General features: G+C 36.5%; 1 non-coding gene across 1 annotated transcript; it reads right to left on the reverse strand.

Annotated features, from left to right (window-relative positions):
• Nucleotides 1-12,524: 12,524 nt before the first annotated feature.
• On the reverse strand, nucleotides 12,525-12,630 carry LOC137207336 (U6 spliceosomal RNA). The gene has a single exon (XR_010935038.1). It is a non-coding gene; the product is annotated as a U6 spliceosomal RNA (small nuclear RNA).
• Nucleotides 12,631-15,330: the final 2,700 nt, after the last annotated feature.

Consider the following 15,330-nt stretch of genomic DNA (forward strand, 5'->3'; position numbering starts at 1 on the left):
AGAATAAAGGAACTTATTGTTACAGCATCCCCAGCTGCACAGGGACACACCACTTACTTAGAATACTTTTGCGGTTTAGAAACCAAGCCCTTGGGTTCCTAGTTCTTTCACGTATTATTCACCAGGAGGATGTCATACACAGTGGACTGAAGACCAATACGTTTTCTCTTTTAAAAAAATTCACATTTGATTTGGATTTGTTTATTTTAGAATACATTGATACTTCCCAAAACTGGATATTGCATTTTATCAAGTTCATGCCAACTAAAACAAGAAATTGACCTGCAGTTCAGAGCTTGAGTTGGAGTGTTCAGATAGCCTTCTGAAATTGGATGGTCACCTCTAGTTCCAAAGTTTCTATAAAGATGATGAAACCCTGTGATCACTAAGACCAGACTAAGAATCTGAAAAAGTGGAAGAGATTAATAGCTCAGTTTCTACAGATGTCTGGACAGAAGTGTCTGAGCATCAGCACAGAATTTTTTTTTAAAAAGAGACAGGTAGAGCCCATTGAAAATGGAAACACAATTACAAATATATTGAAAGTAGAATAAAAAGAGAAATCATTCTTAATTAATTCTGGTGCCCTGCTCAACCCCAGACTCTTTGTAATCCTACTGGGAACATCTTTATTGATCTGGGGGTCCTGCAGCAGGCTTCTGATGCTTATCTCAGCATAAAAACAGGCTCTTGTGATGAGCAGTGATTTAATTACATGACAATCACCGTTAACAATGCATGGCGAATACCAAAAAAGATATGCAGAGCAAAACTGGCAGTGATAAATGCAAAAAGGTGGCACTGACTTTCAGTGAAGTTTCTGGCTAAAATTCCCCTGATACTTCTCTCATAGGAAAGAAAGATATTCAGTGACTTGAAATGTCTAAGAACCGACTTCATTGGTTCTTTTTTAGGTAACAATGAGGAATTTTAAATTTTAAAATATTAATTTGTATTATATTAGTAAAACCTGTTTCTAAAACCTAAGAAATATACATAGAATTAAAATTTTCCACAAAAATATGAGGCTTTAAAAGGCAGAGAATTTCTCTTGTCTTAGATCCTCAAGACTTACTCAATGCTTAAGTCCCTAGTCAATATTTAAAAGTTATAGAAGTATCTAGTGGAAATTGAATATATTTTCACAATAAGCTCCCATTCAGAATAAAATTTCAAGTGTCTTCAGATGTGTTACCATACCTAGGCTTTTAGGTATGTCAAGGCACGAATTTAAGTCTAGACATATTGAAAACAATAAAATACATTCCCCTCTTTATCACTATACTAAGTTGGATTAATCAAAGCTAATTAGTAGTTTAGAAAGATTATATCATAATGTTAATTGACACAGGTTGCTTTAAGACACTTGAGTAGATAAGTATGAAAGTAAGGGCCGAAACTTGTGTTTAATCTGGTTTCATAAAATCTGGTTAACTGTTTTATGTATAGTACATATAGTGTATGTTTTAATCCCAGACTCCTGATTTATCCCTCCCCCCTCCACCTTTCCCCTTTGGTAACCACAATTTTGTTTTTGAAGTCTGTGAGTCTGTTTCTGTTTTGTAAGTAAGTTCATTTGTATAATATTTTTTTTAGATTCCACATATAAGTGATATCATATGATATTTGTCTTTCTCTGTCAGGAAGGCCCTGCTATATAACATGGGGAAATCTACTCAATATTTTGTAATAACCTATATGGGAAAAGAATCTGCAAAAGAATGGATATATGTATATGTATAACTGACTCACTTTGCTGTATACCTGTAACTAACACAACACTGTAAATCAACTATACTCCAATATAAAATAAAGATTAAATTTAAAAAGATCTGGTTAACTGAACATGGTAGAATGGCTCATCTGGTGTCATGAGAGGCTAATAAAATGAGAACATAGTACAAATGAGAATAAATCAACAAGAATTAATAGAGTGGAGGAAGAGTCATCTCAGACAAGAGCTATGGAGAAGTTTCTCAATGAATGGAACACAGTAATAACAAGGGGGGACAGGAGTGCCGAACAGGAGATGACACCAGTGGGGTTATCCACACCTGTGGAGTGGAGAAGGGAGCTCGGCTGTCTTTGGCAGCCTTCAAATAGGTCAGCTTGGAGTTGACAGGGTCTAAAGGTGCATAAATGGGAAAGGGTCTGGGAAGAAGGAGATTCACAGGAATCTGCATAAGATTCTTATGTGCAGCATAAGAAAGAGAAAGACATGTAGCCCAGGAACCTGTAGATATGACCCAAGAGAGTAAGGAAGGGATATCTCGGGTATGAGGGAGTGGTGGGTGCAAGGGAGATGCACGGTGCGGGGGGTGGGACAGTGGTGTTCTGATCGTAAATACAGAGGAGGTGAAACACTGCCTGAAGTTAACAGAACAAGAAATACAGGCATGTGATCAAAAGGATTAAAGAAAAATGAAAATTCATATATAACCTGGAATTACTTCACAATGTAGAAATCTACATATTAAACATAGATTATCCTAAATTAGCAAAAAAAAAAATGTATCGCTTCCAATAATGATAAAAATACCTTGCACTTTTCCAAATTGTTTAAACAGCTGGCATCTCTCTCTCTCTCCCCCTCTCCCCACCTCCCACCCCCGTGCTTTATCTGCATGAAATTGCTAGTTTTTATCCGCAAAAAATCCCCACTTGACAAATCAGAAATTCAAGGCACAGTGAGATTACACAGCTAGGAAGTTAACTTTTCTCTTGGTCCAGCATTAAAAAAAATTCTCTACAAAACTAATCCAGGCTAAATTTACATCCTAAAGGATTGTAGGTGGCAAGGTAGATGCCAACAGTGGAACTTCCATTCATCAGGTCCTAAAATGCAAAACTGCCATCCACTGCAGAGACTCACCTTTGTGGCAAATGATGACTCACGAAGTCCTTCGTGTCAACGCGACAAACCTATTAAAACATGATGAATTCCTCAGGTGAATGCTTCTCATTAGCCTGACCTGTTGTCTATTTTCTGAAAAGCATATGTGTATTCCCAAGTGTGCATGCCTAATATCTCTTCAGCAGACTGAGTTCTCTGCAGCTCACTGATATTAATAGAAAACAGACTCAGAAAGAAAAGAAATTCTGCGAGTTGCTGTTGCTGTATTTATGTTTGAGCAAAGATTCAAATCTGCCTCTGCAACTCACAGCTTAATTGGTATTTCTATTAATATACAATTTCTGGCTTTAGTCTCTAGTTCTGACATAATCATTTCCTAGTGTGAGTTAGAAGGAATGCAACTTTACAGTTAAAATTTAAATATACTATTAATAAGATGATCAATTACTTCAATCCAATCATGGCCCAAATCCAGAGAGAAAAATTCCCCAAACCAATCAATTTAAAGGACTGGAAATTTTAGTTTTAAGTCTCTATTTTTGACAACTTGTTCCAAAAGAATTATGTAATTACAATTGCAACTTGTGATTTTCTGAAATGATAGGAGACAAGTATAACATGGATAATTGAAACTGAGAATTGGGGAACTATAAACCCAAACTATATCTAATGATCGGTTTCAATGTTCACTTTCATTGAACATTGAGGCAGTATATTGTTACAGAACCAAATGGACTAATCCCATGCCAAGATCTTAAAACAATGCAAACATTTTATGCCCTATGCCAGTGTTTATGTTCTATTCTTAAATATTTCATCCTGTTACTTTAGTGGAGAAACTGAGTTAGGGTGTATTGCAATTTTGCATTCAATATTTCAACAATTAGCATTGGTGACGATGTCAAGAATTCGAGTTCTGGAGTTTGGCCCTTACTCAGCTGAGATGAGTCTCCTATTCAGGCTCTACCATATAAAAGCATCTCTTTTCTGCTAAATTGTTAAATCTAGTGTAGGTTTATCCTCCTTCCATCCTTTACCTCTGGAGCTGAGCATTAGTTTGTCCTGAGGTTCCTTAATGGAATTTTAATGATGGAGAATACATTTGAGATATTTAAATAAATGCCCATGACTCTCTATACAGCTTAATTACTACTACTAATAATGTTTTACATTAAAGTTTATTAAAGGGCAGATTCAGGTCAAAAACATGGATTTTCTGATTCCTAGTCTGATGTTCCTTATATCGCTCATGCTGCACTTGAGCCGTTATTAAGGATGTTGTCTCATTATAAATAGGATGTGTTTTTTCACCCAGTATTGTTTCTCAGTGATGCTCTGAATAAATTAGGAAAGTGTTTACGTGTGTATGTGTGCATGCACGTGTAAATGTATGAGTATAACCCATACAAGTATAGGAAATCTGCTTTGAAAATAAATATGGATGACAAAATCTCTAAGAAAAAAAAGAAATGTACTCCTACCCAAACTGGTTAAATTAGATTAGAAAACCTTAGTGGATGTGATAGGCAGATTAATGGTCCACCATGGATGTCCACATCCTCATCTCCAGAACCTGCAAATATGTTAGGCTACATGGCAAAAGGCATTTAAGATTGCAGATGTCATTAAATCACTAATCAACTGGCCTGAAATACGGAGATTATCCTGGATTATCCAGTTGGGGCCAAAAAATTCACAAGAGTGAGTCCTTAAGAGTAGAAAAAAGACTTGGAAAAGACAACAAGAAAGATGGCAGAGTGGAAAAAACTCTGCCCAACATTGCTGGCTTCAAAGATGGAGGAAGGGGGGCAGGTGCCAAGGTACATTGGCCTTCAGTAGCTGGAAAAGGCAAGGAAACTATCCTCCCCTAGACGCTCCAGGAGGAATGCAGCCCCGTTGACCTCTTGATTTTCACCCAAGTGAGATCATTTCAAACTACTGACCTCCAGAACTGTAAGATAAATTTGTGTTGTTTTAAGCCACTAAATTTATGGTTATTTGTTACAGCAGCCACAGAAACCAATACAATAGGGCTCTCTTTAATGCAATGTATCATTTTTAACCTAAAGAGGAGACACTGCATCAAAATTAAACATCACTGAATATTTCTGCTTATCAATCAGACTTTGATTTTTTAAAAATTCTAGGAGACTTTATACTTTCAGGCATTCTCACTGTACTTTATTATACTTTTAACAAATGGTAAAGGAAAGGAGAAAAATAGTCTGGTGTGTACTGTTTAGCCAATTTTCATCAAAATGTTTATCTGTCTAAATCGTTGTTTTTCTAATTCAGCTAATGTGATAAGAAACTTCAGTAATGTGTATTTTCTGTTACATATGAGATTTAGATATCTACAACATCAGAATACATGATATGAAAGCTGTTGTTTATCATTTCTTGGATATTTTCATCATCTTCCCTCATATTATAACAACTGGCTATTATAAAGAAGATGAAAATGATTCTTTGTTTCTAAGATTCTTATTTTCTTTCATTATAACAAGTACTCAAACTTCCTGCTTTTACATAATTTAACACACAGTGATTAAGTTACTAGATCTTTACATTTTTTTTAAACTGTGAAAACTGGGTAAAGTATTTTGAACAGCCCTCCAATAATTGTAGCCTCATTTATTTATAAATAATATACATATACAAGACTATTAAGGTGTTATGTACTTTATGAAACATGCCAGGAGGGGAATTTTTTAATGAGAAGAAGAAATATAAATAGACTATAGAATAGCAGAAGTAAAACAGTATTAACCTTGTTGGACTTTATAGATGTAGGTTCGAGTCCTGTTCCACTTATTACCACTATCTGGCTTTGACGATGATTCTCTAACGGCTTTGTTCCTGCTCTGTAAGATGAAAATTATAATTATACTGAGAGAAATTCAGGGAATATGATGAAGGCAGATATATATAGAGAGAGATATATAGATGTGTACATGTATCTATATGTATGGAAGATTATATATATTATTTTTATCTATAGATAGATAGATATAAATAATCTTCTCAAAACACTTCATAAAGACACACAGAGAAACTATAATAGCATAACCAAAACTCACATAAAACATAAGTCATCCAAATTAGATTACATGACATCCTCATGAACCCCAAAATATAAATGGGTGAAGACAAACTACTGATAGTTTTAAAACCTACATGGTATCAACAGAGGAAGCATGGGGTATCTGATGGACCTGACATCAAAAGAACACCCAAATTTCCAATTGATACACTGAGACATAGGGCAAGCAATGTGAGAACAGTAGCTGAAACTAAGAGGACTTTTGCACACTCCAGTTTTTAGGTGAGTGCATGATAAGCTCTGAGGGCGGTGGAGCTGTCTGGGTACTATGAACTCTCCAATCTCAAAACCAATAGAAGAGCTCCTTCCAGAATAAAATCTGCTACTGAGTCAGAAATTTCCATGAATAAAAAACAAAATTGAGTGGGACAGGGACCAACAGGGGGAAAGAAATAGAAGGTTTAGATACCAGTTGTTGAGAGGAGAAGAGAAGAGGAAGAACTCAAATTGCAAAGCCATGTTTTTTTTAATTACTTTGCAAGGACAATAGCTGTGAAGCTATCCTGACCCATATGCCCACAGAAAAAGTTCAGGGAAAATAATTCTAAGTAAAAATGAACAAAGAAATGTCAATTCATATCAACTTAGAAAAAAATAAGCATGACGAGCCTTATTTCACACAGTACACCAAACTCAATTCTGGATTGAGTGAAGGTAATTCAATAAAGCTTTTCAGAGGCAACCACGGGAGAAAATCTTCATGACTTTGGAGTAGAAAAGAATTTCTTAAGCAAGATACTAAAAGCACAGATAATTTAAAAAGTAATAAATTATACTGCATTAAAATTTAGAACTTCTTTCCGTTAAAAGATACAATTGACAAGTCATAAACACTGAAAAGGCAAGTCATAAAATGGGGAAGAAATGCTCACAATACATATCTCTGACAAATGATTCATATGCAGATTATGTGTAAAGAAATTTTACAAAATAGTCAAAGAAAATCAGGATGATTCATTTTGAAAAAAATGGCAAAAGAGTTGAATAGACTCTTGACAGAAAAGAATATCTAAATTATCAGGAAATATATGAAAATGTGCCTAACTTCTTTAGCTATCACAGAAATGCAGATTAAAACTGCAATGAGATACAACTGCATACATGTCTGATGTTTAAAATGAAATGGGTGGAGATATCAAGCGTTGAAGAGAATATGGAGCCACCAGAACTCTCTTACAGTGCTGTTTGAAATGCAAATAGGTACAACCACTTTGGGAAACTGGATGTATCTTCTAGAGCTTGATTTGCATACCCTATGACTCAGCAATTTTATTAGGATATCCCCAGCAGAACCTATACATTGACTTGATATTACATTTTGAAATATACTTGGGATAACTGAACTAGAAAAATCAACATGTAGACATTTTTTCTAGTAAATCTACTGGACTTCCAAGGAAAAATAGTAAGTCATTTACACGTAGTAGAGAATCAGACTGATCAGACTTTTAACAGCAGTCACCTTGCCAGTAGAAAACAGATATTTAAAATATAATAGTAAAAATCAATCAAGTATTAAAAAACAAGACAAAAAGCAAATAACAAAAAACATGGGTGAGTTCTTCTATGACATGTGAATGAGGAACACTTCCTTAAAAGTCTGGGAACAATATGGAAAAACAGATAAAATGATTTTATTAAAAAAATACAAACACTAAAACAATTTTTTTTGGTGAAAGACATTATAATTAGAGTTTAAAAAATGACAAACTTGGAAAAGTATTTGCAACTTTTATCACAGATGAAGGGTTAATATTCCTATATAATTAATTTCTAAAAATATAAAAAACACCAAAATCTTTGTACAAAAATGGGCTAGAGAAATGATCAGAAAATTCATAGAAAAAGAAATGCAAATAGATATTCAACATATGAAAAGCATTTCTCACAATAAGAGAAATGCAAATTAAAACTACATTAAAATATCATTTTTCACTTATCAGATTGGAAAAATTCAAAAGTTTGTCAATCTACTGGGCTGGTGAGCCTGGGGGAAACAAGCATTCTCAAATCTTATTTGGGAGAATGTAAAATTGAAAAGCTCTCCAGAAGAGGATTTAGCAGTTACTAGCAAAATTACCTATATATTTACCTTTTGACCAATTCAACATCTAGGAGGAAACACTAATAAAATTATAAAGAAAGACGTGCAAAACAATTCATTGCAACGTCAATGGTAAAAGCAATAAATGGAAAGAACTAAATAAGTATTACTTGCTATATCCACAGGTGCAAAACAGAATGAGGATCATATTTATATACTGCGATGGAGTGCTTTCCAGAACATGTTGTTCAGTGTAAAAAGTAAGTTGGATAAAAGTGTTTTAGTAGGATACTAATTCTCTAAGTAACACATATGCTAACATATGTGTGTGTCTGTGTGTGCTTATGTTAAAAAAAAATTTAATACAACTAATGTGATGGAAGGAGAAAAAAAGTTACTTTGGGGGGAAGGTGATAATACTTCATAGATTTGACTTTGGAGGAGAGTAACTATTTTACCAATTATAAAACCAAATTAAATTTTGAAAGCAATCCCTAAAAATAAATAAAACAAATTAACTTACATATGTATGCAATCGGTGGCATAATTCCAGAGAAGAACCATTCTATGTGACTTAAAGACAATCATTTGGAGAACTACAAAAAAACTACATAAATAAATAATTACCTGTAATAATATTATTAGTGGTAGTTCTGGTATTGTTATTCTGAGACTGCTGTGATTGTGTTCTGGGATAAAGAGCATGCTTAATTCTGTAATATTCTAATTTACATTAGGTTTAATTGAAAACTGGAATTCTCCATATAGGCAAATAAGACATAGAAGTAAGATTAAAGAATTTAAGTAAAAACCCTGTAGCTGGAAGTATCAGCATGAATTTATCATGTATTGAAAAGAACTAGAAACAATGAGAAACTCAGTTGTACTCAGCACTTTTAGCACCCCGTGTGATGCTTAATTTTATATGTCATCTGACTGGGCCACAGGGCACCGAGATATTAGATCAAACGTTATTTTGGGTGTTTCTGTGAGGATGTTTTGTGATAAGATTAACCTTTAAACTGGTAGACTGTGTAAAGCAGATTGCTCTCCCTAATGTGGGTGGGCCTCATTTAATCTGTTGAATGCCTGAATGAAAAAAAAAAAAAGCCTCTTCTTCCCTGAGTAAGAGAGGATTTTCTACTTCAGTGCCTTTGACCTGGGACATGGGCTTTTTTCCTGTCTTCAGACTGGAACTGAAACATAATTCTTTCTGGGATTTAAGCCTGCCAGCCTCTGAACTAGAACTCCATTATTGGTCCTCCAGGTCACCAGCTTGCTGGCTCACCCTGCGGATTTGAGACTTACCAGCCTCCATAATTGTGTGGGCCAATTTGTTATCTTTACACACACACACACACACACACACATATCCTATTGGTTCTTTTTCTCTAGAGAATGCTGGTAAGGCACCCAGACTGTGGTCTTGAAATACCATTTCCCACTAAAAAACCCAGTGCTCTTGGGAGAAATGGCTGATTCTAAATCCTCAGTAAGGTAGGTGCACAATGAGTTTCATGCATCTCATCATATCAGATACCAAGAAAACTATCAAAAAGTACTAAGATCATGTCAAAAGGAATCAGAAGCCAACTTAAAGAGACCTCATTGACACTTTGTCTATAAGGATAATAATGGCAATAATTTGAAACATTTAAAAACGTTTAAATCCATTGGTTCATAGAGACAAAAAATCTAACTGATCAACATTAGATGTGAATGGATAATGTGAATAAATCTTTATTTTAAAATCTGGTAAATAAAGGGGAAAAAACTTGAATTTCCTTCTTTGAAGTATAAGCTGACGAATAAGGAGAAACATTAAATGTAAAATATTCCTATATTGCAGTCCTAATGAAGTAATGGATCTAGACTTCATTCATTGCTAACATTATATGCCTCTTGATGGCAGAGTATAGCAGCACTATGAAATAGCATCAAAAATTATCAAACCTTATTTTGTTTCTCTCTCAGCCTATCAATAGTAATGCTATCAGCTAGGAATATCTGGGAGCATTCAACTTGGCCCATCGTGAGTCCCCATAGACATTTTGAATGCAGTGGCTGGACCAGCCCTTGTGATTCTTATTCTGATTGCAAGATCCTGCAGACACCTCAGCAGCAGCCATCAGGGAACTTTGAAATGAACAAGATTTATTACTCACAGGTCCTGGAGGGTATACAGCATTCCTGGGGCCATACAACAAGGTCATGGGGGGAGAGAGAGAGAGAGAGAGAGAGAGAGAGCATGGACCTTGAAGTTGTGCCTTTACTGGGGTCAAGGGTGGGGTGCCTAGGGTTTTGTGGGTTCATTATTTATTGGTGAATTTAAACCATAAGAGTGGGAATTAAAGTAGAAGAAAGGAAAAGCAGGGTCACCAAAAAGGTCAGTTATCTAGGTCAGCCAGGACTTTCTGGAAGGAGAACTTCATGGGTGGGGTGGCCTGGCTCCTTACATAATGGCTAGTTGACAATGTGTTCATTCAAGATGAATGTCTTTGAAATGGATGCCTTTAATGTCAGGCACTTACATTACAATCCAAAAAGCTAATTGTCAGGGCCTTATACTTCAAATTGTATCTGAGAACACCTCTTTCCAATTACTATTTACAGAGAACAGGAGGACAGAGAACATATTAAATGACACCATGGGGATGCAATCATTTAAATTCAGATGATCAGAAGATTTACAGGACAAAAAAATCAGTTTCTTTAACTAATAAATTGAGACAAAAAATACAGATTGGAAACATACAAGCTTAAAAGTGATTTCAGAGATATATTAACAATGAAATATGTGAACTTATTTGGAATCTGATTCAAATTATAAACAAGAATGTTTATTACAAAACAATTAATATTAATCTTCATCTTGAACTCCCCAGCTTTCTTGTAGTACAAATCAAGGAAATAACTTTTCTTATTTTCAGCTGTACTACTCCACTAAAATATACAGGTTAATTAATATGTTAATGTTGTCTGTTGCAAATTACTTCAGATCTCTTTTTGGGAAAGGCCAGATGTAAATGATTAAGTAAATACTCAAACTGGGGTAGTCATAGGGTACACATATATACAGCTTAATAAATCCCTATAAATACTGCCAACAGTTTCCCAGAGTGGATGAACTAATTTACACTTCTACTAGCAAAAATTGGTAGGAGCTAGGGAGAAATGGGAAAAGAAGACATTTGGAGCCCCAGGCCCCAGGAGGATGTGGATTTCAGAACTCCTAGGCAGTGTACATACTTGGTAGTAGTTGGTACTCAGAAGTTTCTCTCAACTGCATGAGTCCCCACAGAGGAGGGAAGACAGAGGAGAACAAGTGACAGCTCACACAGGAGGCGCACCTCAGGACTTAGTTCCTAGTGGTATAAAGAATAGTATATAGCAGAGGTTCTCACCTGGGGGACATTTTGCCTCACCCCAACCCACCCCCCCAAAATTTGACAATATCTAGAAACACTTTTTTTTTTTTTTTTTTTTTTTTTTGCGGTACGTGGGCCTCTCACTGTTTTGGCCTCTCCCGTTGTGGAGCACAGGCTCCGGACGCGCAGGCTCAGCGGCCATGGCTCACGGGCCCAGCCGCTCCGCGGCATGTGGGATCTTCCCGAACCGGGGCACGAACCCGTGTCCCCTGCATCGGCAGGCGGACTCTCAACCACTGCGCCACCAGGGAAGCCCTAGAGACACTTTTGATTGTCATATTTTGGCAGGATTGGGAGGTACTACAGGCATCTAATTGTCAGAAACCAGGGATGGTGCTAAACATCACGCTGCCACTGCTCTGCATCAAAGAAGTATCCGGCTCCAAATACCAATAGTGCCAAGTTTGAGAAAACGTGCATGTACCCTTGAGGGGTAGAATGAAAAGAGGCACAGGAGAGGCTTCTGGGGCGCTGGTAATGTCAAGTTCCTTGACCTGGGTGCTGGTTTCATAATGATATTCAATTAGTAAAGATTCATCAAACTGTGCACTTGATATATGCACTTTTCTGCATATATATATATATATATATATATATATATATATATATATACACACACACATATATATATATATATCTTAATTTAATAAAAGCAGAGAGTGTGTGCCTGACACTGTCGAGTATTTATATTCTTTATTCAAAATCTGATAATTTGGGTGATATTATTTTTAATCTAGAAATGAAGAAATTGGGGCTCCAGGAAGATTAGTGTGCTGCCCAGACATACAGTAAATTACCACCATAGTACCCAATCTTGGACTTGAACCTCTCTCTTTCTAGCTCCAGGTCATTGAGGTCACCCAAGCCAATAACAATCAAATGTTAATGAAAGGCAGTTGGAGGAAGGGAACTGGTTTTCATTTCGATATAGTCCAAATCTGGGCTCAACCAGCCCTCTGAGTTTTTAAATCCCCCCTTTTAAATTGCCTGTTTCAGGACGTGTAAAATGTTTGCCATCTTTGAGTTAGAGAATTGACAGCTGTAAAAGAGAGAAAGTGAGTGAAACACAGATTAAATAAGGTAACAATTGTATAGTTTATCAGTTTACGCTTCACAAATTTGCATGCCATCCTTTCACAGGGGCTGTGCTAATCTCTGTATCATTCCAATTTTAGTACATCAGTCTTTTATTTTTTTAATGTTTTATTTTTTTAACATCTTTGTTGGAGTATAATTGCTTTACAATGTTGTGTTAGTTTTTGCTGTTTAACAAAGTGAATAAGCTATACATACACATATATTCTCAAATCCCCTCCCTCTTGCATCTCCCTCCCACCTTCCCTAGCCCAACCGTCTAGGTGGTCACAAAGCACTGAGCTGATCTCCCTGTGTTATGAGGCTGCTTCCCACTAGCTATCTATTTTACATTTAGTAGTGTATATATATCCATGCCACTCTCTCACTTCAACCCAGCTTATCTTTCCCCCTCCCCGTGTCCTGAAGTCCATTCTCTACGTCTGCATCTTTATTCCTGTCTTGCCCCTTGGTTCTTCAGAACCATTTTTTTTTTTAGATTCCATATATATGTGCTAGCATATGGTATTTGTTTTTCTCTTTCTGATTTACTTCACTCTGTATGACAGACTCCAGGTCCATCCACCTCACTACAAATAACTCAATTTTGTTGCTTTTTATGGCTGAGTAATATTCCATTGTATATATGTGTCACATCTTCTTTATCCATTCAACTGTCGATGGACACTTAGGTTGTTTCCATGTCCTGGCTATTGTAAATAGTGCTGCAATGAACATTGTGGTACATGTCTCTTTTTGAATTATGGTTTTCTCAGGGTATGTATGCCCAGTAGTGCGATTGCTGGGTCGTATGGTAGTTCTAGTTTTAGTTTTTTAAGGAATCTCCGTACTGTTCTCCACAGTGGCTGTATCAATTTACATTCCCACCAACAGGGCAAGAGGGTTCCCTTTCTCCACACCCTCTCCAGCATTTATTGTTTGTAGATTTTTTTTAATTTATTTTTTTATTTTTGGCTGCGTTGGGTCTTCCTTGCTGTGCAAGGGTTTTCTCTAGTTGCAGCGAGTGGGGGCCACTCTTCATTGCGATGAGCTGGCTTCTCATTGTGGTGGCTTATCTTGTTGTGGACCATGGGCTCTAGGCGCGCAGGCTTCAGTAGCTATGGTGCATGGGCTTAGTTGCTCCGCAGCAATGTGGGATCTTCCCGGACCAGAGCTCGAACCCGTGTCCCCTGCATCGGCAGGTGGATTCCTAAACACTGCACCACCAGGGAAGTCCCTATTTGTAGATTTTTTGATGATGGCCATTCTGACCGGTGCAAGAATATACAATGGAGAAAAGACAAGCTCTTCAATAAGTGGTGCTGGGAAAACTGGACAGCTACATGTAAAAGAACGAAATTAGAACACTCCCTAACACCATAGACAAAAATAAACTCAAAATGGATTAAAGACCTAAATGTAAGGCCAGACACTACAAAACTCTTAGAGGAAAATATAGGTGGAACACTCTATGACATAAATCACAGCAAGATCCCTTTTGACCCACCTCCTAGAGAAATGGAAATAAAAACAAAAATAAACAAATGGGATCTAATGAAACTTAAAAGCTTTTGCACAGCAAAGGAAACCATAAGCAAGATGAAAAGACAACCCTCAGAACGGGAGAAAATATTTGCAAACCAAGCAACTGACAAAGGATTCATCTCCAAAACACACAAGTAGCTCATGCAGTTCAATATCAAAAAAACAAACAACCCACTCCAAAAATGGGCAGAAGACCTAAATAGACATTTCTCCAAAGAAGATATACAGATTGCCAACAAACACATGAAAGGATGTTCAACATCACTAATCATTAGAAAAATGCAAATCAAAGCCTCCCACTTCTTATACCAGATTCGCGTCCAGCAACCTCCAGTTTCTGCCTGGGTGCAGCCCAACATAGAGTCTACGTAACATACAGGTGATTCATGCCTCGACTAAATAAAACCAATCTGCAGTCTCTCTTCACTGTGCCAGGAATGTTCCACTTGTCCCTGTTAACTTTGCTTGGCTGGACCACTGCTCTGGGTTGTGCAGACCTTTTGGGGATAAAAATGCCCAAACAAAAACAAACTCACAGCAAGCATTTATTGGGTAGATGCATACTGAGTCAGTTATGGCAGCTATTTATTATGCAGTTAAACAAATGATTTCATGTGTTTTCACTTTTCCAACCAGTTGTTTTGATCTGATAATGAAAATACATGGAGGGTAGAAGCTTGTATGTATTATTGTAATGAATTAAGGGAATGGAAAACCAACTGAAATTTTAGCATTTTTCAGCCTATAAAGACTAGCTTAATAAAACATTTCCCAGAGAAAAGCTGGATCAGAAATAAATGAGTCGGATTCTGGCAATGAGCACGCTACTGACACTGGGCTCCTAGAAAAACACACCCTGCACCCTGATGTTTCAAATGCAGCAAGAGACAAACTTCTAATAGTTTACCTGAAAACACAGTTCTTGGGTTCTTAATTGGAGTCTTTGCATCAATTTTTGGAGATATGTGAAATTTCACAAAAACGTACGACTATACATGTGTATGTATATACATACTGAAGGAGTACAGAATATACCATTGTGACACAAAAATTATTTGGAGCTGAAGACATTTGAGAATCAACAGATGATTTCTTTTTTTTTTTACGAACTCCTTTATCTGACTGAAAGCAGAGCTTCCCAAAAGAACTCAGTTGTTTTAAATCCCCTGCCAAAGAGCAAACTAGGAAGGTTGACTCTTATCATCAGGGACAATGAAAAGGCACCACACCTAGACAGACATTGCCACAAAACTATTCTATCTCCCATCCGTCTATTCTCCTA

Source organism: Pseudorca crassidens, chromosome 1 (assembly GCF_039906515.1).
Source record: "Pseudorca crassidens isolate mPseCra1 chromosome 1, mPseCra1.hap1, whole genome shotgun sequence".
NCBI classification, from domain to species: Eukaryota; Metazoa; Chordata; class Mammalia; order Artiodactyla; family Delphinidae; genus Pseudorca; species Pseudorca crassidens.